Genomic DNA, 22,667 nt, shown 5'->3' with positions numbered 1-22,667 from the left:
TAAGCAAAAGAATACACTTTTCCAAAGGAAGGAACACTGCTTGAGCAAGTTCTCATGCACCTTCCTCAACTTCAGAGGATGCTGAACTGTGTCAGAGGAAAGGTCCACTGCAGCAGTCTCCAGTCCAACCTGTGGTCCTGTTCTCCAGGGATGGAGCATGTGACTTTCTATAAAGTAGCTTTTAAAAAAGTATTTTAGAATTTACTACAGACTCTTGGTGCTACAGTCCTAGATATACTCTAGAAACTCATTAGTCTCAGTAGAAAAAGTAGTTTTGTTTTTATCTCTAGACATTTCTACAAACATGAAAAAAAAAAAAACAAACCAAACACTTTTGTTAATTTTAGAGAATGCTTTTGCCATAAACTTAAAAAAAAAAACCCAACATATCTATATAGGAAAAAACAAAAACATCTAAATAAGAAAAGTTTGAATATCTGATATTTGGTAGAGGCTTGGCTGGAAGACTTACCTTTACTACCTGGCTTTCCAACATTATTTCCATGCACTAAGACCAGATCTATTAATATAAACCAGGAATTACTTCCATGTGTTTCCATAAAAAATATTCTCTCTTCTCATGTTAAATAAATTGCCTGTTTCAAAAGATGTAAACTCCTTGATCCCCTTTCCTTTCTTTTTTTCACTTTCCCTCTCCTTTCCCACATTTTCATCCTTTTTTCCCTTTCCTGCCTCTTTCTTTCTTTTTAACTTTCTTTATATCATCTACTTCTCATTTTCTTCTTTTCACTTTCTTCCATGCTATGCCCTTTTTTCTCTCTTCCATTTAAAAAAAAAACACTATGCAAGGGCATAAGTATATGTATAAAATAAAAATTTAAAAATTTCATTAACAGATTATTTCTGGAGGGTTCATCCTTTTAGAGTTTCTTCTTTATAACACATTGTTGTTGTCCACCATGATTTAAGAAAGTTGAGAAATAAAACTAGAAAAATGGTATTAGCAAAATATAGAGACATGAAGGCTCAAATTAACATCCAAGGAAACATACACACTAAATAAAGTCCTAGTATACATAATTCCAAGTTCACTATAAATATTTGCACACTCCTCCTGTCAAATAAAAGTTGATATCAGCAGTGATGAATCTCTATGCTTCTTTAAATCTGGGTCTTGAAGATATTAATGTTTTCTTATAAAATTTTATTTTGTCTTATGTCTTGTAGATGGTAGATGTAGATAGTTATCCAGACATCACAGGGTAACTTTGAAGTCAGTTTCTTGAGCATACAAGGCAAAGTCAAAAGCCTGGCTACAGAAAAAACACTTCAGAACTCACAGTTTTGATACAGAAAAACAGACAAGAAATAAAGTAAAACTCATTGCAATACATTTTTGTGCAAGTGTATAAACTAATCATCATGCAGAATTTATTTGAAATAATCTCACAACCCCTGATACCCATTATGGGTAATTAGACAATGCAGAGGGACACTAGATGTTACAAATTCCCAGTTGTATTTGTTTTAGCTTGAGAGGCCATTTGCATGCAAGCAGTCCTCTGGGTCCTAAGTCCATCTGAACATGAAAACATCACACAGCTCTATTTTTAAACAAGGCATTTCCATTCCTTTGTATGACTAAAAAATCTGAAATTTGAGGAGAAAACAAACCAACAGTTAGCTACGGTGTGACGAAGTCACTGTTATTTAAATGCTTAAATAGCATCCTGTGGTGCTGCTGGTCAGTGGCATTGGGCTGGCACCCTGCACTGAACCAAGGGCACCTCTGAGAGGGGAAGCACTGTAAGGAGGCACTACCTGTAAAGAACAAATTTTAAATGAAGACATAAATTTCAGCTTCATTTTCCAAGTAAAAAGGGAGATGTCTGTAGAAGAAAATGGCTCATTTGTAAACTATACAAACCATATGGCTGCTCAGGATTGAATATAGTCAGATTCTGGTCCACACCATAAGAAATGCAGGAGCAAGCTGACTTAACCTCTCAGTTAAAAGCAAAACATAACATTTAATGTGAAATTGAGATATTGTATGAGATGGCTTTATATTCTAGGACTCTCTAAAGTGTATCGTGTGTCGCAATTCCTCACTAAAACTTATCTGACATTTTTCTTAAGCATTTTCTCCACAAATCTGATATTTAGATTTATCACTAAAACCAAAAAAAAAAAAAAAAAAAAAAAAAAAAAAAAAAAAAAAAAAGCAAACCAAAACCCATGAAATAGCTAGATATTATCCTAAGAATACAAAACTCTTCACCTTAGGGACATGAAGGAACTCTCTTTTGTCTGCTGGTTAGAATGAAACTTCAGGATGTATATTATCACTACATGTCTCCTTTAGGACTCCAGTAATCACTTCAATTTTGTGTCAGACATGCATATTTAGTGATTTTATACAATGTTTGCTAAAAGTAAAATAGCACTATAGATCAAGGTATGAAGAAAAAAGTATATAGATCCTTTAATTCATAAATAACAAGAATGCAGCCATGCAAAACCTATTGCAATCAAAGACCATTTCCATATAGGCTCATTCCTTACACATCTTTGGGGAAAATAAAAAATACATATTTAGAAATTACATACTTAGAAATTGTCATGGAAACAAACCCACTGTAAAAGAAACATCCCACAAAACCTTCTGTACTTTGTTACTAAAAAAGAAAACGAGCTAAACTATTTTGTCCATAAACAAATAATTTTGCTCATGTTTTTGCCATGTGCAAGTCTGAAGATCAGTCCTCTTATACCAGCCTAAACAAAAGCACCCAGAGGGAGGCATCAAGCCACCTCTCTGCTTCATTGCCTGAGGCCACACCTGTGCCTGGCCAACTTTTCTGTGCAAATTTTAACATCCTGAAGTTTGCTCTAATTTGTACCAGTTGGTGAAGTTCCAAAGGAACTACCTTTATGGCCATAGCTGACAGGGGCTCAGAAAAGCATCAGTCATGACTCCAAGCTGACGCTGGCACCAAGACAGAATACAGCTTTTTCTGTCTTTTTTCTAGACAGCATCCCACCCACAATTCTAGAAAAATATCAGGTACCAGAGTGGTGAAAAGTATTCCTGATGGCAATATTTCTGGAGTTTTCTATTTTAGTTTGTTTATAAACATATACAAGCAATTACAGTCTGCATTAAATATGTACATTAACACGCAGACAGGTAAAATGTACACTGTTAAAAATAAAAGGCTGGATCCAGAGACAGAAGGAAAGTTTAAAAATATTTTTTATATTTTTCTTTCACAGTGTGCAATATTGAAATTTCAGTTTGCTATTTATTTAACATTATTTCTCATCATCTATCTGTGTTCTATGAAAGTGATGTCTGAGTACCATTAAATGGATCTTCCTTTTTCCATAGAGATGTAAATATAAGATATAATTATAGGTTTTCTTCTGCTGAAAACAGTCATACTTTACACCTTTTTTACTTGTGCCCACTAGGTAGTGATTTTCTCTCTTACCCATGGATTACTCTCTTTCAAATCCATCATTCCCAACTACTCATTTGGTGGAGCACAGAAAGCTTTTTCAATCACTCCTTTTTGCTGACCATGCACATGAGGTTGTGGAACTCAGCCTTGTCAACACAAGAGATTTGTTTTGGTACAGTTTTATTGTAAATTTGAAATAATGCAGTTACGACCTTAAATACAGATGTTTTGCTTTCAATACCACACAACCTTTTGAAGTTTGTTTGCATCACATGGGAAGAGCTCTAAGTTAAAGTAAGCAAACGCTTCCTCTCTAATAAAAGTGTTCGTGTAGGAGATTATATCCATCCAACATTTCAAATTATTTGTCTCCTATCCCAACAAAGTCCCAGACAATGACGTGTTCCATGCCGTTATAGACGCAGCATCCACATGACAGGTTTCAATGCTGCTTTAATTGGTTCAGATAATATGGTTTTCTTTTAAATAGCATGTCTCTATTTTTTGTCAATTTTTAAAAGAAAATATAACCTTTCAGATGAAATCTTACTATGACTATAAGTCATTGAGTGGCTAAGAACTCTTCAAAAACTTGTTATAAAGGCTTAGTAAGCCCTAGACTCTGGTAAAATTTATGTAGTAAATAATATCTAATACTGTGTTTCCCAGATGCATGGCACATTCTTTTTACTTTCAGTCATCTAAGGAACAATAGCATCACAAGCCATGGTACTCAGTTAACAGTCCAAAGAGCCACTTCTGCAAAAAAAATGCACAGCAGGTACTTGGACAGGAGATTCACATAGTAGAAAATTAAAGAAAAGCTTTGTAGGGGAAAATTCAGGTCTAAAATCATCAGATTTTCCCCACTCAATAGGGCAAGAAGCCACTTGTCCAAAAAATGCAAATGAATTTTATCATCTGAAAAAAATTATTTCCTTAGGATTTCAGTGACAGAATTATAACTCAGTCACAGGAGGAGTGATGGAGTCAGTCCATAAGAAGTGATGGATGGATGATTTCCATGTACATTGAGGAATTTAGATTAAAAATACATCACTAATTAGATCTGCAAACATTTGCACTGTTTTTCTCTTTCATCTGATCCTTGTGCTCTGAAAACTCAATTTTCTGCTTTTGTTTCAATCTATAAAACATGGGGATGAACAGTGTTAGTCCATAATTTGAAAAATGCTCATATTTCTTTTTAGAGGAAAAATTTCAGATAATAAAAGTTAAAACAATACTAGAAATGCAATTTTAAGTCTAGGAAAAGGTGGGTAGCTGCTGCTGACGTGAATGCTAAGCAAGCAAGTACCCATCATTTTTAAGAGTCTAGGTGAGAGTACAGACCAATAGGTTTACAAAACAGCAGTAAACAATCAGTCAAAATTTTTTTGCTCATCAGGCAACCACAGAATCCTTTTCTTAGAGCTGCCTTTGCTCAGTACTTGACCATTACATGGTCAAACAGAGATACCAAACTAATTTTCGGTACCCCCGCATATCTTCAGAAAGCCTTATTGCTTTTAAATCATACTGCCTCATGTAACTGAGAACAGGGTGTGGCAAATGGAAATTGCATATTTTCTAAGCAATAGAATTCCACATTACAATTCTAAGCTAACTATCACTTAGCTGACAAGACAGTCTTAGAGTTCTCATTCCTTCATTCCACTTAGACAATGCCTTACATTACATTCTTATGATTCATTTATCACCTTCTACAGGAAAATTCTGTAACACTTTTCATTAAAGGATATCTGGAAAATGAAAAAGCAGGTAGAAACAGCGCTGGAGTTCATTGCTCTGACCCCAAAACCTCTAATTACTTAAGGAACCATAGAATATCCTAAGCTGGAAGGGACCCACAAGGATCCATTGAAGTCTACCTCCCGGCCCTGCAACAGGACAACTCCAATAATTATACTATGTGCCTGAGAGCCCAAATGTTTCTTGAACTCTGTCAGGCTGGTGCTGTGACAACTTCCCTGTGGAGCTTGTTTCAGTGACCAAACACCCTCTGGGTGAAGAACCTTTTCCTAATATCCAACATAAACATCCCCTGACATAACTTCAGGCCATTTCCTCAGGTCCTGTCACGGGGCACCACAGAGAAGAGATCGGTGCCTGTGGTTCCTGTCCCTCTGCTTCCCCTCATGAGAAAGCTGGAGACAGTTTTGAAGTCTTCCCTCAGTCTCCTCCTGGATGAACAGACCAAGTGACCTCAGCCACTCCCCATATGGCTTCCCCTCTAGACCCTTCCCCATCTTCATCCACTCTTCATGTCCTCTTCTGGACTCTCTCTAAAAAGTCAGCGTTCTTCTTATGTTTACACCAAAACTGCCCCCAGTACTTGAGGTGACACCTCCCCAGAGCAGAGCAGAGGAGACAATCCCCTCCCTTGCCTGGCTGGTGATGCTGTGCCTGATGCACCCCAGGACAGGGTTGGCCCATCCGGTTGCCAGGGCACTGCTGACTCATGTTCAGCTTGCCACAGACCAGGACCAAAACAATACCATATGGGAAAAAAAATGAAAGAGGAGGAAAATTAGGGATAACAAAGACTTAGGAATACCAAAAAGAAATTAGTACCATGCAAGACAATTGCTTTAAATTGGTTTGTTTCCCCTAGTTTGTCAGTTCCTCTACATCAGAAGAAAGACACGGTAAATATCTGGTGAGCTCAAATTCCATTATGAACCCACCTGGAGGGGAAATAATGAATCACCAAAATTAGAGTTCTCTAGTAGATAATACTTCACACACACACAGCTGCTTATTTGTTTCACAAAACTGCTGATTTGTTTTACAGTCCACTGGTAAACTTAGCAAGATGACTTTCATCTCTACCACAAAGAAGGTTGCTTTTGTCTCATCTTTATGCAGGTTGAACCCATTGCAATACAATATTCTGGGAATAGGATAGTATTTCTACAAATTGATGTTATTGCTGAGAATTTCCACTGATACCTGAAATTTCATTTATGCTTAGGGTAAATATCGTGTCTTCAGCAGTGTTAGCAAAAGCGTATCTTGGTCCACAAACAGAGTGATCAACACTTCTAAGAAAACATTGTTTCCCCACTGAAGGAAAAAGTGTGTGCTCTTGGAAACAGGCCTAGTTTTTGCACCTTCTGGTTCTCTAAACAATAAAGAAAAATCCCATTTCCTTCATTTGCATAAGTAGAGTATCTCTCTTAGCAGCTGATTTTTGCTAGTATATTGTTCATCTAAGCAAAAAATTATCACTAAATAAATTAATTGTGCCTCTTTCCCTTCATCTGCATGTTGCTCCTAAAATGTCTCATTTTTTTTTACATAACTGATCAGCGTTATTTGGATGAATGTGTTTGCACAGCTTTGGCAAACCAGTGTGGGTTTTTTCCTTCTCATGCTGGAGGGAATAATTTATTTCAAAGAGTTAAACAGCCACAGGGACCCTTGAGATGTTCTACATCCTCTAGCTGTGGTATGCACTCTGCTAAGCTTTGAAAGATACCCTATGCAGCAGCCCCTTTGAGGATATGGCTATGTAAACCATCCAGACTCTTTTCCTACCTATACTAAAGGCCTAGTGTCTCCAGGAAAAAAAAAAAAAAAAACTAATGATTCCTGTAATTGGAAAAAATTACTGCTAGGAAGAATCAACAACAGGAAACGACTGAAATGGATAGGTAATCCAAACACGTGCCTGAAATTCCATCATTCATAATATAATTGGTACAAATATTCTCAACAAAGCTCCACTGTTAGTCACACATACCATTGTTTACATTGTTGTGATACTTAGATTAACACAGATGTAACTGTACCTTAAGCCTGGGACATTTGTGGCATGACATAAGTCAACCCCCTGTCACATATCTGTTTATCTTGCTGCCTTTTAAAATGGAAGAGGGAGTCAGCAACAAAGATGCAGATCCCATATTTCCTGAAGTCCCAGACCTGCATGGGTTTCTTCTGGAAACTGGGATCATTAAGTGAAAAATGCTGTGAAATAAGCCCTTTAAACACAATAGCCAAATTATTTTCTCAGTCACTAACTGTAGCCCAGGAATCTTTACTCTGGCATCATTCCTCTTTCTCAGAAAATAGAAATTAATAACATCCCTCATGTCACAATATGTGATAGCTCTGTGTAACTTAATATTGTGATCCCTCCCATTCAGTATATACTTGCAGCCACTTAAACACAGCAAAATATTTAGTTAAGTGTGTGCAGGATAGATCTAATTTGGACAAGGTATATTAAACCTCATATTTCCATAACTGATTTACATAGCATTTCACTTCTGAAAATGAGGACTTGTCGGGTCAGCTGATCTCTGCTTCTTCATTTAAAGGCAGGCAAACTTTCATGACCCTACTTCACTAACTACAACATACCAGAACTTTTTACTCACTTCTAAAAGGCACCATGGAAAGTTATCAGCTTTATCTTGAAAGAAAAAGGGCATTTTTAAATCTTCCAGTTCAGAGTCATTTCTTAACAGTCATATGGTTCACTGTAAGTTCTGATACCCATTTTTGTCGTGTGTGTATGTATTATATCACTGTAACAGAGTGGGGAGAGAGAAAAAGTGAGTCAAGGAAGGAAAACCAATCAAGGATGAAGGTAAACAACATGGGGAAAACAGATTCCTAAAAGGTTTTTTTCTGGCGGGAAAATGCAGGCATAGGCTGTGTGAAAGGTAGTGGGAATCAAGAAATTGAGTGATCTATCTGCTTCAACTGAAGAAAAGATTTCTGGATGTAAGACATTTGCTGTTATTGGAAGATGAACAGAAGGGACAGAATACAGAACATCTGAAAAGTGAATAGACCCAAAGGAGACTGAAACACAGCACTCCAAATAATTTAGAAAAAAACAACATTGAGGGCAAACATTTCCTTTATATAACTTGGCAGGCCAGAGCTAAAAAATGAAATGTGGATCTCTATTACTTGGCAACATCAAATGGCCAAAAATGGCCTTCTGTGAATAATATGCAAAGCAACTGTGAGTTTTAATTCAATTTATCAGAAAAATTATGAAAAGAAAGATCTTCTACTCTGCCAAATTTGAAACTGTTTTTCTGATCTGTTTTCTTTGGGGTTTTGTTATTGTTGTCAATTTTCTTAAATTTTAGTGAATATTGCATATCAAACGCTAACAATTATTTTTCTATTTCAAAATATCATTCAAGCAACATAACATTAACAGCAAAATGCTCAGAATGTTCAGAATGTCTTTTAGCAATTTTACAGAAAGAGTACATAATTCTATTCTTTTCCTCGAAGTCCATCATGCACTAAATGCACTTAAAGAAACAACATTTAAGGATAAAGGTTACTACTAAGATTTGATACAGAGAGTTAAAAGCACATTTTTTAAGAAAATATCCTGGTGTCCCCCAAAGAGCAACTCAAAATTTATAATATTGAATCTTTTCTTTGTTTGGGCTTTTCTTAGTCAAAGAGAAGTTTGTAAAATTTTAAAAAACAGAATTATTTGTGAAATTACTGGAGAAGAAAATGACATGTCGAACAACCTTCTACATTAGTTGCTTAGTAAACCTATACCTTCTTTTTCACCACATTTATTTCCACAAAATAATCATTTCGATTTTTAGTTTAGTCAACAGAGCTTTACAAGATTTATGATTTTTTTATGATGAACAAATATGAAAGAGAGATGAGTCAAAGATGCTATTTCTGCCTCTCCTCTGAATGGTATTTTATCTAAAAATATTTTTTCAGTGACAAATACTATTCAATTACAAGAGCAAAAGCCCACAGATTTTGACAGAGCAACAATTCGCAGATTTTATGATCTGAGACATGCAGGCTTCTGAAGAAGCACCAATTTTCATTATAAGAGCTAGGAATTTGTGTTGTTCTACTAGGCTCAATTGCTTCATTATCCAATGATAAAACCTCTTGTTTAATCTGTGTTCTCTTCACCTTTCTTTTGGACCAGATGATTGCATTGAAGATCTCAAGATTTATCAGCTACAGGTAGCAAATCCTGACAAATGTTAACCTTAAAGAAAGTTTGATATAAAATTCTGGCTTTTGCAACTCAAAGGAAAGAAACTAAAGGAACATGGGCTGAAAAGAATTGAAAGTGTGTCAAGCCATCAAAATAAGGCCATTTTTAGGATGTATTGATCAGGAAACTGTAGACTTATTCCTGCAGCTTTGCACCAGTTGTGGAGAAAGCCTTGGAAAAGAGAAAATGGACGAACAGTCAGTAAACCACATCTTGAATCAAGGACAGCCAACATGGTCTCAGGAAGGGAAGGGCATGCATGCCTCACTGAGTTGCTGGAATTGTTTGAGCCTGTGGCGGCCAATACAAACATGGGGAATGCTGGGGATACTGTGCACCTGGATTTTCAGACAACGCTTGCCAGAATTCCTAACTGAGATTACTGTCTAATGTGCAAAGCCATAGCCTAATTTCAGAATGGCAAAGGTGCCCTCACAGAAGTAGAAGGCTGCCTCTTGAGCAGGAAATAAGATAAGCCTCTCTAAATTGCAGGGAGGTTTCTGATGTTAAGACTTGGCCTTATTAATAAGCTTACAAATGCACTGTGAGATGAAATTAATATGTACCTACACTTGGAAAGAATGAATTATGATGCATCTTAAGGACAAATAGAACATCATGTTATTTAATATGAAGGGTTAATTATTATTTTTTTATTATTAATAAAATTGTCATTTTGCTAATTTTATAAAAGGAAAAAGTAAATTTCAGCATTAAAGACTATCACCTCAAGGGACACAGCTGTAATATCACACACAAAGCCACTACAAAACTTGCTAGGAATACAGGCTTCAACACAGCAATAAAGTTTTAAACCCAAGAGCCTCTAGGAAAAAAATGTTAAGAGTAACTGTGAAGCTGCAAATAACTAAATTGTCAATTTAGCTGCAGAAATGAAAGTGCAAAAAAAAAAATTAAGGTGAAAAAAAAATTAAGGACTGGGGAAACAAACTGGCTCAATTCTTCTATGTTGCATTTCCAAATAGTACTAAAAAAAGTGACACCACAAAGTTATGAAATAAGAAAATTGGCAAAAAAATCTCTTTTACCTACTGTGCAATTGAAAGCTCTCACTCAGAATAAAAAAACCAAAACACATATCCCCTGCCATTTTCCTAGTCCCTAGAAGTCTGACTTGAATAAATGCACTAGAAGGTTTTTTTTTTTCTATACCACTGAACATATCTTTTCCTCCTTTGAAATTATTCTCCTTTAAAAACTGCATTTACATATTTATTTAGTTGGGGTGAGGGGGAAGTATTTCCTAATCAGTGGAGAAACATTCCAGTCCCTGATTTAATCATTATTTTATACCAAGAACTAACATCTCTAGGTTGGACTAGAAGGCTTTCTTTTAATCAGAAAAATGTGAGGATTCTGTGTAAACCTCTTGAAAGGAGAGGATATTTTTTTGTCTAGTGCACATCAACCTTCGAGCACTCAGCCTCTTAAGTAACATAACCCCTACTGGATAAAAACTGTTCTCCAATTAAATTCCAGGCAAACCTGGGGAATCACTTCACAGTGAATCACTTCACAGATTTCATCTTTCTGGTTATCATAAACCATATCTACTCTCATTTTCCCAGTACAGAGAATATGAAACTCAAAGTGTAAAGTATTAATTTTAACAGACTGATCAAGAGATATGAATTTTAAAGATGAATCATAGAAATAATTTCTTTAATTTTTTCGCAATCACATGAATTTTTTTATCAATGTGTAAAATGAAATCATGGTATCATGGTGATAGCCAGAGACGAATGCATAATAAATGAAATAACTTTTATTCTGCAATATTTTTGGAGATGATAAACTGAATTGTCCTGTACTCATTTTTGTAAGTTAAAACATCTCTTTGATTCATCAAAGAAACAAAATACTTTTGTTTCTAAAATGAAGTCCTTTCTTAAAAAAACCCCAACAACACTCGTAAGGCTTAAGCCTGTAAAATAAGTAGAGGTAACACAGGGGCACACAGCCCTCCTTGGATTAGGAGGATTATGCTAGCCTCCAGTAGGACTTCTTCACAAGGTAGGAACACTTCCACTCCAGATGTCACTACTAATAAGCAAAGAAAGAACCCACATTTCACCAAATCTGCAGCCTGATAATGAGATACTGCTAAATATCAGACAGAGGAAGAAGCTTTGTGGCAAGTGATTCAGTGTTTTGAGATTCTGTACAGTAGCAACTCAGATCTTTACATTTACACAAAACAGGAGTTTATATCAGTGATTCACTTGCATGTTGAAGATCTCCTTGAAATCCCTCCCTCTTCTGAGCCCTCTGCCTCAGTGTCTGCCGAAAGAAATATGGCTATTGCCACAAGAGCTTGTGGCTTACTTCGCAAGGCAGTTTGCACAAATTCAGTACTGTCTTTATCATGCCAAACCCACAAAACTAGGACGGGGTAAATCAGCAGCAGGCGTGTTGAAAAAAAAGCAAATGTCCTGTGTTGCACGTTTATACTTTTTTTCACATGTAATCAACTACATGGGAATGAAACTTAACATTAAAACAACTTCTTGCAACATTAGGTTGTTTTTTTTTTTTTAGGTTGGGACTGCTGCCTCAAATTACAGTGAATAGATCAAATGAATGAATGAAAGACAAGCTGATTTTCTGTGCACCACAGAAAATACCGGTAACAATGGAATGGTATTTTGCAGAACAGAGAAATGCAGTCACATCACAATATATCACAAAGTGATACAATGTTTACTATTTGTTCATCATAAATCACAGGTTAATGTAATCTTGCACCATAATTGTAATACTATATTTTAGAAAGACATGATACTGTGATAACTTAGACACTAATTTAAGTAGTAAGAGACCTGCCAAACTCTATAATTTTAGAGCATCAGGTCAACAAAAGCAAAAATGGCAAAAGATGATTTTAAGAAAGGTTTTGAAAAACTTCAGAGGAACAGCTGTGAATCCAGGTTTCATTTAATACAAACCACTAAAGCCTGAGGAGAAAGGGAGCTCCTTAGGATGGCCCTGGTTTTGGCACAGTGCTTGGTGTTTGAACAAGACAATTGGAATATGTGTTTTCCTGTAACAAAAACTAAATTGGCATAAATTTTGAAGACAGAAGAAAAACTGACACCACATTCAGGGTCCATATCTCAATGGCTGGGATAATAGAATCAGACAAGAATCATGGTTTGAATCAACCTTTACAGTACATGGCAAACTGTGCCTGTGCATGAAAGAATATAGCAGTTAATTTAAAAATCTGCTTGGATTTAAAAATCTTCTAAACCTTGGATATTTTGTTCTTTCTTTTATAGGTATTTATAATTTAAAATGTTCCTTAGTGCCATGTAATGTGGATGTAGATGGAGAAGGAAATTTATTTTGTTTAATTTGCTGTGGTAAAACAACTCTAAGAGTATGCCTGCTTCAAAAGCTATTGTCACTATGTCACTGAGATTACTAACTATGGTAAGGTGCCTTGGATTTATATGACGAATGCAGCACTGGAATCAGCAATATTTCCAAAAGTACATAATTCTTTTTAGAGATGCTCCACACAACTCCACTTCAAGAACCACTGGATTACAAAACCTGAATCTTCACTATATTTTGACATTCAAAGGTACTAAGCACAAGCCTACTAAGATCCAGTGTCACATCTGCTCACAGATTTTGTTGCTAAAAGTTTTTTTTAAAAAAGTAATAAATTAAAAATACCACTACAGAGCATTCAATGTGTTTCTTGCAGTTTGAAAGGACAGGAAAAGGTCAAAAGTTTTTAAGAAATCATAAAATTTCTACAAAGTTCCCTCTAAAGTTAGCAACTTAATTTAGAAACACTGAACAAATAACTGAATTACAGAAAGACACATAACAGCTAGAAGTCATAAAGAATAAAAATAAAATGAAAAGTTGTAAAAGTCATAAAACCCATAAGATTCGAGGAAATGTCATGAAGCTGTGCCAGCAGAGATTTAGATTGGATATTAGGCAAAAATTCTTCACCCAGAGGGTGGCTGGGCACTGGAACAGGCCCTGAGGGAAGTGATCACAGCACCAGCCTGACAGAGTTGAGGAAGCATTTGGAGAATGCTCTCAGGCACATGGTGTGATTCTTGGGATTCTCCTGTACAGGGCCAGAAGCTGGACCCAGTGATCATTGTGGATCCCTTCCAAATCAGGACATTCTATGATTGTATTCACTGATTTCTTTTGTCTGAATTAAGACACAAATCCTATCTTGAAGTTAAATACATATATATGTATAATGTGTGATATGGATATGACATGATTCAGCCTCATTACTTACCCCTTATTTCAGAAGTAATTATTTAGTACCTCTGAAACTGTCTTCATCACAAGGGCAGTTATTTGGACAGGCTTCTCAAAGGCGAGGTGCAGGAAGCCAACATCCAGCAACAGAACTGGTCTGAGAGGCCTTAAGTCCCAAAATTACTCTTTCAACTCAGCAAATCCACCAGTTCAGATATGCCCTGTTTTCCATTTTATGCAGTAAATGAACACAGTTCGTACTGTGCTTGAGGCAGAGAGCATACTACATCTGAAATACTTTCCAAATACAGTCATCACCTCTTTGCAAAGAGAATTGTTCAACTTCTGAGACAACTAAAACGCACTGAATTACCTTCTCTGCCAACCTTGGCTTCTGTGTAAGAATAAGTAGGACTGACACAAAAAAAACTCTGCTAGGCATTAATCTCCTGTTGACAGAACTGTCATACTCAGTCAAGTACATTTGATGCAGATAAAAATTTGGGCTCTGTAAAATACCAATGATGATAGTTAAAATTTTTAGCTGTCAGATTTTATTCCTCTACCAGCAAACTGTTTTCTACTAAAAAAAGTTAACTGTTCTCTGAATGATATAGAGAAAAAAAAGTGAAATAGGAAGATACCATGGGCAAAGCTGCAATTACAGAAGGTTCTGGTGACAACAGCAAGCTCTGGAACCTTGCCCTTCTGGTTAATTACGATGTCATCATCCATTCAATGCTCAGTGTTTATAGGGCTTTACTTCAGGGCCTATAATTTATTCTATATATTAACATCTAGAACTATAACCATGATATAACCTAGTCATTGGAAAAGGCCACAAACCCTGCTATGGTATGTCTCAACGCCAGTACTGCAGCTTTACTGCATCTGAGACAGAACCACAAATAACACATGGGTTTTAAAACTGAGGAAAGTCAGAAAAGCACTGCTAAGTGGAGGTACTTTGAAGTAACTGATAGCTCTGTACTTCTTGTGCTGTGCTATTTAAAAAGTGTCTGCAAAGGGTGCTAATTAATTAACTAACACATATCCACTCCACAGCAGGCAACTCATCCTACTGGAGATATGTCTCATTTAGAATATTAAAATGTATGGACTGAGGCTTAGATATTAGACTTTGATTTTTTTTTTCCCATGTTCAAACCCAGAAACAGATGTGGAATATCTGTTTATGATTTCTACTGCGGTGTATAGATCAGGAGGAGCTCCACTGAGTAAAGCCAGATTACATATAAATTATTTGCCCTGTAAATATTGCAGAGGATGTGGAATTAGAGCCCTGGAAGTTGTTTCAGACCACAGGATCTCCCTCTCTCTCTGTAATGTCTCAATAACAAAACTCTCATATCTCTATTTCCAAAACGGAAGACATTATTGCCAGTCAGACCTAACCCTGCCCAGAAGCAAACAAATGTTTTTCAAGCTTAAAAACCGTGGATTTTTTTCTTCAAAGTCTCCCATGACTGTGCTATCTAGCCCATTGCTAGAGAAAATGATATTTAAAAAGAAAAGTACAGTACTGGAAAGTTAAGTTCTCGCATTTGACAGAATATTTGTCACTGCCCTTGAGATTTTTTCACTTCAGATCCAAGATCTTGAAGATGCCATATTGTGACTTGCTCTACACTATAAACTAGCAAACCTCTAAATATTTTAGCACTAGTAAATACACAGGAAAACCTCTCAACACCAATATATAAATTGTTCATATACAGGCTGATATGGGTACCATTTTTAAAGGCTAGGTATGCACTTAAATAAATGTATTGATGCAAAAGCATATCTCTGCCTGGATCCTCCTGTGCATAGACAGGACATTTTTTTCCCTCCTACCTTTTGAAAATTATACTTGAAATGTTTTAAAACTACCTTTTGAAATTTACACTTGAAATCTACACTTGAAATATTTTAAAACTATTATATCAGGAGTCAAGACCTGAAAAGGTGGTTTCCCCTCAGGTGTTTCCCACTTGATACTTGGCCGGGCAGCCAGAGGAAAGGTGCTCGGGCTACTCTGTACAGCCCTCTCCGAGCTACCTGCGCTGAGAGCCACCCCTGGGGGGTTCCACAGGCGGCATGTGCCAACATTCCCCCGAGCCGGCCGTGCGTGCAAGCGGTGGCCGTGCAAGCGGTACCTCCCGCACCCGGGCGGAGCCTATGGAGCAGCGGGGATTCCAGGGGCTCCATGGGCTGTGGGGGTTCCCAGGAGCGGGGGCTGCGGAGATTCCAAAGGCTCTATGGGCTGTGGGGGTTCCCAGGAGCGGGGGCTGCGGGGATTCCAGGGGCTCTATGGGCTGTGGGGGTTCCCAGGAACGGGGGCCGGGGGGCAGTGGGGATTCCAGGGCTGGTATGGGCTGTGGGGGTTCCCAGGAGCGGGGGCCGGGGGCCAGTGGGGATTCCAGGGCTGGTATGGGCTGTGGGGGTTCCCAGGAGCGGGGGCTGCGGAGATTCCAGGGGCTCTACGGGTTGTGGGGGTTCCCAGGAGCGGGGACTGCGGAGATTCCAGGGGCTCTACGGGTTGTGGGGGTTCCCAGGAGCGGGGGCCGGGGGGCAGTGGGGATTCCAGGGCTGGTATGGGCTGTGGAGGGTCCCAGGAGCGGGGGCCGCGGGGCAGTGGGGATTCCAGGGCTGGTATGGGCTGTGGAGGGTCCCAGGAGCGGGGGCCGGGGGGCAGTGGGGATTCCCAGGCCGCGGGGGCCGCGGAGCCCCGCGGGTGCGCGGCGCGGCCCCGCGGCGGGCGGTGCGCGGGCGCCCTCTGCTGTCCCGCCGCGGCAGCGCCCCCGCCCGCGCCCGCGGAGGCGGGTCCGGAGCTGCGGCTCCGCGGAGGGCCCGGGGCAACGAGACCCGGGACACGGGTAGGAAGGCGCCGCACGGGCCGGCCAGGAGCGGGGCCGTTGGGGCAGTCGGGAGTTGGCAAACAAACCCTACCAGGACCTACCAGATAAAATACATATTTTTCTCTTCAAATTAAAGGGCACAACTGTTATAAATAAGAGATGAGAATGCCACTGCAGTGTTAAAAAATGTATGGGCGCACCTATGCGCACGGACATCCTTCTGCCCGTTTAGCGGTGCCGCCAGGGAGGCCCCTCAGCCCCGCAGCTGCAGCGGGCGCGGGCAGCAGCACGGCTCTCTCTGCTCTCTTACCTTGCAGGTGAGTGCATCGGCCTCTAAACATGACATTCAAGCACTAAAAATTGTCAAGCAATCAGGTCTTCTAGGTCTTCTGCTTCTTCCGTACCAGAAAGCAGCCTGGGGGAATGCAAGATACCACATTTCGCCTTAGCCGGGCCAAACCAAACCCGGGCTGGCAGGGCAGCTTCTGCACATCCCTGAGTGCCAGAGAGACGCTGGCTTTCTCTGCCCTCGGTCCGGCAAGTCATCCGGGGCAGCTGCCAGCAGTCGGGTTCGGGCAGTCTGTTGTTTTGATGTTTTCGTGTTTTCTTAATCTTGATAAAGGGACCAGACAAGCAGAATGCTTATAGTAAATAAGTTTTTGTCGACTCCAGTGAGGTGGCGATAGTAGATGGACAGTACCCTGTGTTAAATGAGTATGGAATGAAAATAAACAGCCTACAACCTTCAATCCCGTTTTAAGAACAAGAGTATTTATGAGACTATGACATTTATGAACCTAAAGAATATTTATGGCATTAACCAAAATCAACTAACCGGTCACTTTAGGAAGGCTATATCTGGGTAGTGAAAATCCTGGGATTTTTGAAAAAGAGAACCAAATTATTTCATTGCATCAATTGTCTTAAATAAGCATACACTAAAATGAGGCCTCATATTAAACACCATCATTTTAATGGTTTTCAACAGAAGGAAATGGAAAATATTGGTGAAATTAACCTGACAGATGAGGTAGCAGAGCTGCAATTTTAGAAGTAATATCCTTCCACAAGATCCAAGAAAAATGAAACAGTCCTGTGTTTTTCTGTAGGCTCCTTATTTTATTTTCTGTTGCTTTGACTGGCAAGCTCAAATATTTTAGCATGAATTTTATTACTGAGGAAAACAACATGATTATTTAATGAAGATTACATCAGAGATGCATCTCATACCTCTAATATCATAATATTAACTTAAGAAAAAAGTTTCTCCAGCTGTTCTTATTAAAAACTCAGTAGATCAACAAGAAAATTGTAGCTATGGGATTTTTTCCGTGTTTTTCTGAAATGAGCATTCACAGAAATTAGAATTTCTGCAAAGTATTTTTCCTTCACTAAATCTAAAATTTCTGATGAAGATTCCAGTGAAAAAATGTAGACACTAGTCAGAAATATATCTTCTTCTATAGAACTATATCTGTGTCACTATTTTACCATTTTCCCTATTGATGGTTATTGTGATGTGAAATGTTATTGGACCCCATGAACAGAATACCGATGACAAAAAGGAAAGGAAATTACAGAAATGTGTATTTCTGATTCATTTGGGTTTTTGAAAATATTTTCCTTCTGAATTTACTCTGTGAATTCACAAACTTGTTCTTTACACTCCAAGTATCTTTACTTACACTGCAGTATACCAGAAGGACTGAAAAGTAATTTTAGTCCAAACCTTTGAATGACCCTTTTAAAAAATGCCAATCTGCTGAACAGTGTCACAGACTTGCCTGGAGGTTGCCATCAAGGATAGCAAATCTCTTGGGAAGCCTGAAATACAGGACACTTGCCAGAGAGATACTATTTAAGAGTCTTCTGATTTGTGGACATGTAATGATCATTAGAGCAATTTCAGGGATGGTTATTAAAAGAGAAAGAGTGAGCACTAAGAGGACCCTATTTGTTCCCTGACAGCATTACCTGGACTTACCTAAACACCAGACCGTGGTTCTATCTTCCAACTTGATTGTTATAGACGGGGAGAAAAAATAATTCTTTTTCTTTCCTATGTAGTCAAAGCATAGAAAGGAATCTGATTATTTCTCCATAGTGGATGCAATCCTTTATCCCTATTAAAACCAGCAATGCAAATGTTTGCTACAACAGAAAATGTGTTATGAGGTTTTATAATAGCTGCCCACTTCTCACTTAACAGAAATAAAATTATTATAATTCCATGTAAACAGCCTTTCAGTCATATGTCATATTCTAGTTAAGGCTGACCAGTATAGAATTTGATCTGTGAGAGGAGTCCAATGAAACTGGCAGAATTGTCCCAAGAATAACCAATAAGGATTTACGTTGAAAAATGAACAGGGTAGATGTCATCTGCTGGGAAACACAACGGAGAAAAAGTAAGAACAGGAAATACCTGAACTGCAGGTCCCACATGACAAAAGAGCAATATTAAAGAATGTTTTTCTTGGCCTTCACTAAACAGATGCTTTCTCCAAAAGATGTTCCTTAATTAAAAGAAAAGTATCAGTATTCTCCTGATTTAAAAGAAAATAAATCATAACTGATACACTACAGACTGCTTGTTTTCAGGTTTGAATTATCTACTTCATGCATGTAGGCAATATGATCCTCTTAACCAGTATTGTAAAGCTTCTTAGCATCGAGAATATGCCATCAAACAGCAACCTCAGTAACCTTAAAGGCTTTTTGGTCCATGTTTCTGATTTAGGCTGAAGTTGTTTAGTGAAGATTGAAATTCTGTGGCTCTGCTCAAAGAGAACATAACATTATGCATCCCACACACAGGGATTCATGCAAAAATAGATATGGTTATTTCAAAGTGCAAGAAATATAAATACTTCAATTCCAAACCTCAGAGAACAAAATTAAGTACTTGTGCTCACACTTTCAACAGGAAAAGAAGAAATAATCACAGTTTACAGGAGGGTCTCTTTGCACCTGCAGTTCAGTTGCTGCAGTCCATCATCTCCACTACCTTTGAAAGTATACTATTTAAAAAATGTTAAGACACACTTACGAAGAACTCTGAGTGCTTCCTGTGCTGTCTCCTTGCCTCAGTCTCAACCAGGGCTGGAATCTAATAACTCGGAACTAGTGATTTCCTGGCAGAATATTGTATTTCAGCTTACAGTCATTCTTTCTGGGAATTGAGGTAGTGCTGTGGAGAGCATTGAATCCATAACTGTGCAGGCTGGATCAGATCTACTCTAATCTAATGTTTAAAAACAATATTTACCTTAGTTTAGTGGAATTTTAGCCATTTCCTTTATTACTTTGATAATACTTCAGAGATAATTCTAAACCCGGATGGGAAGGAAATAAAAAAGTCCCAGGGAAAATTAAAGAAGTCTATATAAATGTGACTTTTTCCAGCATTTTTATATATGCATGTTTATATTTATATATGTTTATAATACACAACCTATTAGGAAGAAATAGTTTACTGCAAATATTTATATAAAGCATGTTGGCACCAGGGATTGCATACTATTTGACATATTCTGTTCTCATTATTGAAAAAGTATTGGTGCTTTCTAATGTACTGTTGATAAGAAGGCAACCACAACGTTACTCTTCCAGGGTTTAAAACTCCAAATCTCCTTCACAAGAGTCAATATGAAATACATTTGAATTTTTGTATTCTTATACCAGATCGATGTATATTTAGCAAGCACCAACTTATTTTCACCAGTTCCTGAAACCCTTTGACTGGATGCAGCCTGGAGATTTATGAATCTTACCACTGTAGGGATCAAAGTTTGTTGTCACCGTGTCTGGTTAACACAGGCAATTATTAAAAGGAAGGAGAAAACTACTTGTGCCAGAACTTAGACCCTTTAATAACTCAGAGTTCTATGTTTAGAACAGAACAAGGAATTACAACACACAATATTTTGAGGCTTTATTTCCAGTCATTTTATTCCATTCAGGATTTCAAATAGAAATCCTAAGCTGCCACAGGTTTTGTTTTTGCATGAACAGTTCTTCCACAAACAGGGCAGAAATTACTTTCAGACAGGAATCATTATTTAAATAACACATGATTCCACCCAGTTACAAATACATTGGCAGAGCAAGAAAATTAAATTGGGGGGGAAGACTTGGCGTATTTCATCAGTTCAAAGAATTAGGAAATAAAGTTCTAGAGGATCTGCAAACCCAAAACACCACAAAGGTCGCTTATCCATAGTTATTTATTCTTAATGACAAGTTTTGCAAGCAAACCATTTGGTAGGAGTTTCATCCATCTTATTTTCATGAAGAAATGAAAATAACAATAGTAAAGCTCAACAGTTATATAAAATCATATATGTCTAGAAATACACAGTTTAAGTGATGAGCTTTTTTCTCAAAGAAAAAACCCTTCAAATTGATACTGAATGGAAGAGAGAGGCTGCTCAAAGTACTTGGGGTGATTCAAGTTCCCACCTTTCTCAGGGGTAAAAAAGAGTTCACAGTCATTCCTCAAAGTCCAGAGAATAATATAATCAATCTTAGATCTCTGTCCAACCTGGGATTCATTTTTTCCTGGCTTCTTGTTTTCAGGATGCTCACTTCTCTTCTGCAAGAGAGAAAGTTAGATCCACCTTCATCCCTGTAGTGCTTACTGGCCTCAATCCCCACATTGTCCCTTTGATCTCACACTTACAGAATATTTGAGGCAGTTCCCAGCCTGTCCATGTATTTCTGTAGGCAATATTCTTTCATAACACCTGGTTTTGGCAATCGCCTTGAGTAAAGCTGAGGACATAATTAGGTCTTTCATTGACCCTGATATGTAGATCTACATACCCCCTTACCAGGATGGAAGAGTAATTCTGAAATTAAAATAGTCACAGTCTCTGGAGTTTTAAAAAATGTGGACTTTGCCTAAATTTTCTATTTGGCCACAACTTTCACAAGACATTAGCAGCAGTGGGTCCATTAAAAACATGTTTAAGTCTTCTACATAAAAAAGTGAAGATCTTCAGAAGACCTCTGAAGTGAAAGGAGGAAGACTTAACTCATCAAAATTCTTTTCATTTAGTTAGGAAGTTTTATTCTTATACAGACTTCAGCATTAGCAATACTAGAGAGCCCTAGAGAGCTCTAGAAGATACAGGAATTAAGGAATACCATCAAGGAACTAAAGCCATACTTCTCAGCTCTTAACTTAATAAATTTTAACAGTATTAAAGCTCAGGGAAAATTATATTTAATTTCTTTTTGTTCGCTATATTTTTTTAAGATACCATGGAAAGCTATGGGAGACTCATACTGACTTTTTGAGACCCAGTCTATCATAAATCCTTAATCTTTTATGTTAGTCTTTTTAACAGACTGTTGCTTTCATTTTTCTTGTGCTTCAGCATTTCCTGATACCATCAGAGACCACAGGTGGAGCGTTGAAATAAAGCAAGAAAGAGTTTTCTCCTGATGAGAGGTCCAGACAAACATGACTAAAGAGATGAGCAGCTACCCATATCCTAGGTATGAGGTTCCACTGTTATATTACCTAGCACAGGGGAATTTCATCCAATCTGTTTAATTAATTTTAGTACTTACATTTCATGCTAATTATTTTTCCCACCTCAATATATTGTGACCTGAGGATTTTTTTAAGAGAAAAGAATCATTAGAATACTCTCAGTAATATTCTGGGGAAAAAAGAAAAAGAAAAAAATTGAGAAACAAGTTCTGTATTGTTTCACCAACATTCCTTTTCCTTTAATCTTTTGGCACTGTCTTTATTTTAAATTATCTTCATTTAATTATCATCTAAGAGTAATTGTAATCACATTGTTTCTTTTGTGGTAATTGCCCATAAAAGAGTGGAACAATAGGGTGAAGGAATGGGTCACCCAGACTTCTTTGACCAAAGATCTACCCAAATATTAAAACTAGCCCTTCTTTATATTGAGGGTGGCAGAGTACTGGAAAAGGCTGCCAAGGGAGGTCGTGCAGTCTCCCTGTCTGGAGACATACAAAACTTACCTGCACACGTTCATGTGTCACCTGCCCTAGGTGACTCTGCCTTGGCAGAAGGATTGGACTTGATCTTCAGAGATCCCTCCCAAA

At 37.9% G+C, this 22,667-nt stretch overlaps 2 long non-coding RNA genes across 7 annotated transcripts in view; one reads left to right on the top strand and one right to left on the bottom strand.

Annotated features, from left to right (window-relative positions):
• Nucleotides 1-17,079, bottom strand: part of LOC137475627 (uncharacterized) — a 166,776-nt gene extending 149,697 nt beyond the window's left edge. For all 3 annotated transcript variants that reach the window (XR_010999987.1, XR_010999988.1, XR_010999989.1), the window contains exon 1: nucleotides 16,888-17,079. This is a non-coding gene — a long non-coding RNA (uncharacterized lncRNA). The remainder of the gene's footprint in view (nucleotides 1-16,887) is intronic.
• The window catches only part of LOC137475626 (uncharacterized), a 32,256-nt gene continuing 26,233 nt past the window's right edge, over nucleotides 16,645-22,667 (top strand). For all 4 annotated transcript variants that reach the window (XR_010999985.1, XR_010999984.1, XR_010999983.1 and 1 more), the window contains exons 1-2: nucleotides 16,645-16,894; nucleotides 21,959-22,079. This is a non-coding gene — a long non-coding RNA (uncharacterized lncRNA). The remainder of the gene's footprint in view (nucleotides 16,895-21,958; nucleotides 22,080-22,667) is intronic.

This window comes from Anomalospiza imberbis, chromosome 6 (genome assembly GCF_031753505.1).
Source record: "Anomalospiza imberbis isolate Cuckoo-Finch-1a 21T00152 chromosome 6, ASM3175350v1, whole genome shotgun sequence".
NCBI lineage: Eukaryota > Metazoa > Chordata > Aves > Passeriformes > Viduidae > Anomalospiza > Anomalospiza imberbis.
This window is presented reverse-complemented; position numbering and strand designations above follow the sequence as displayed.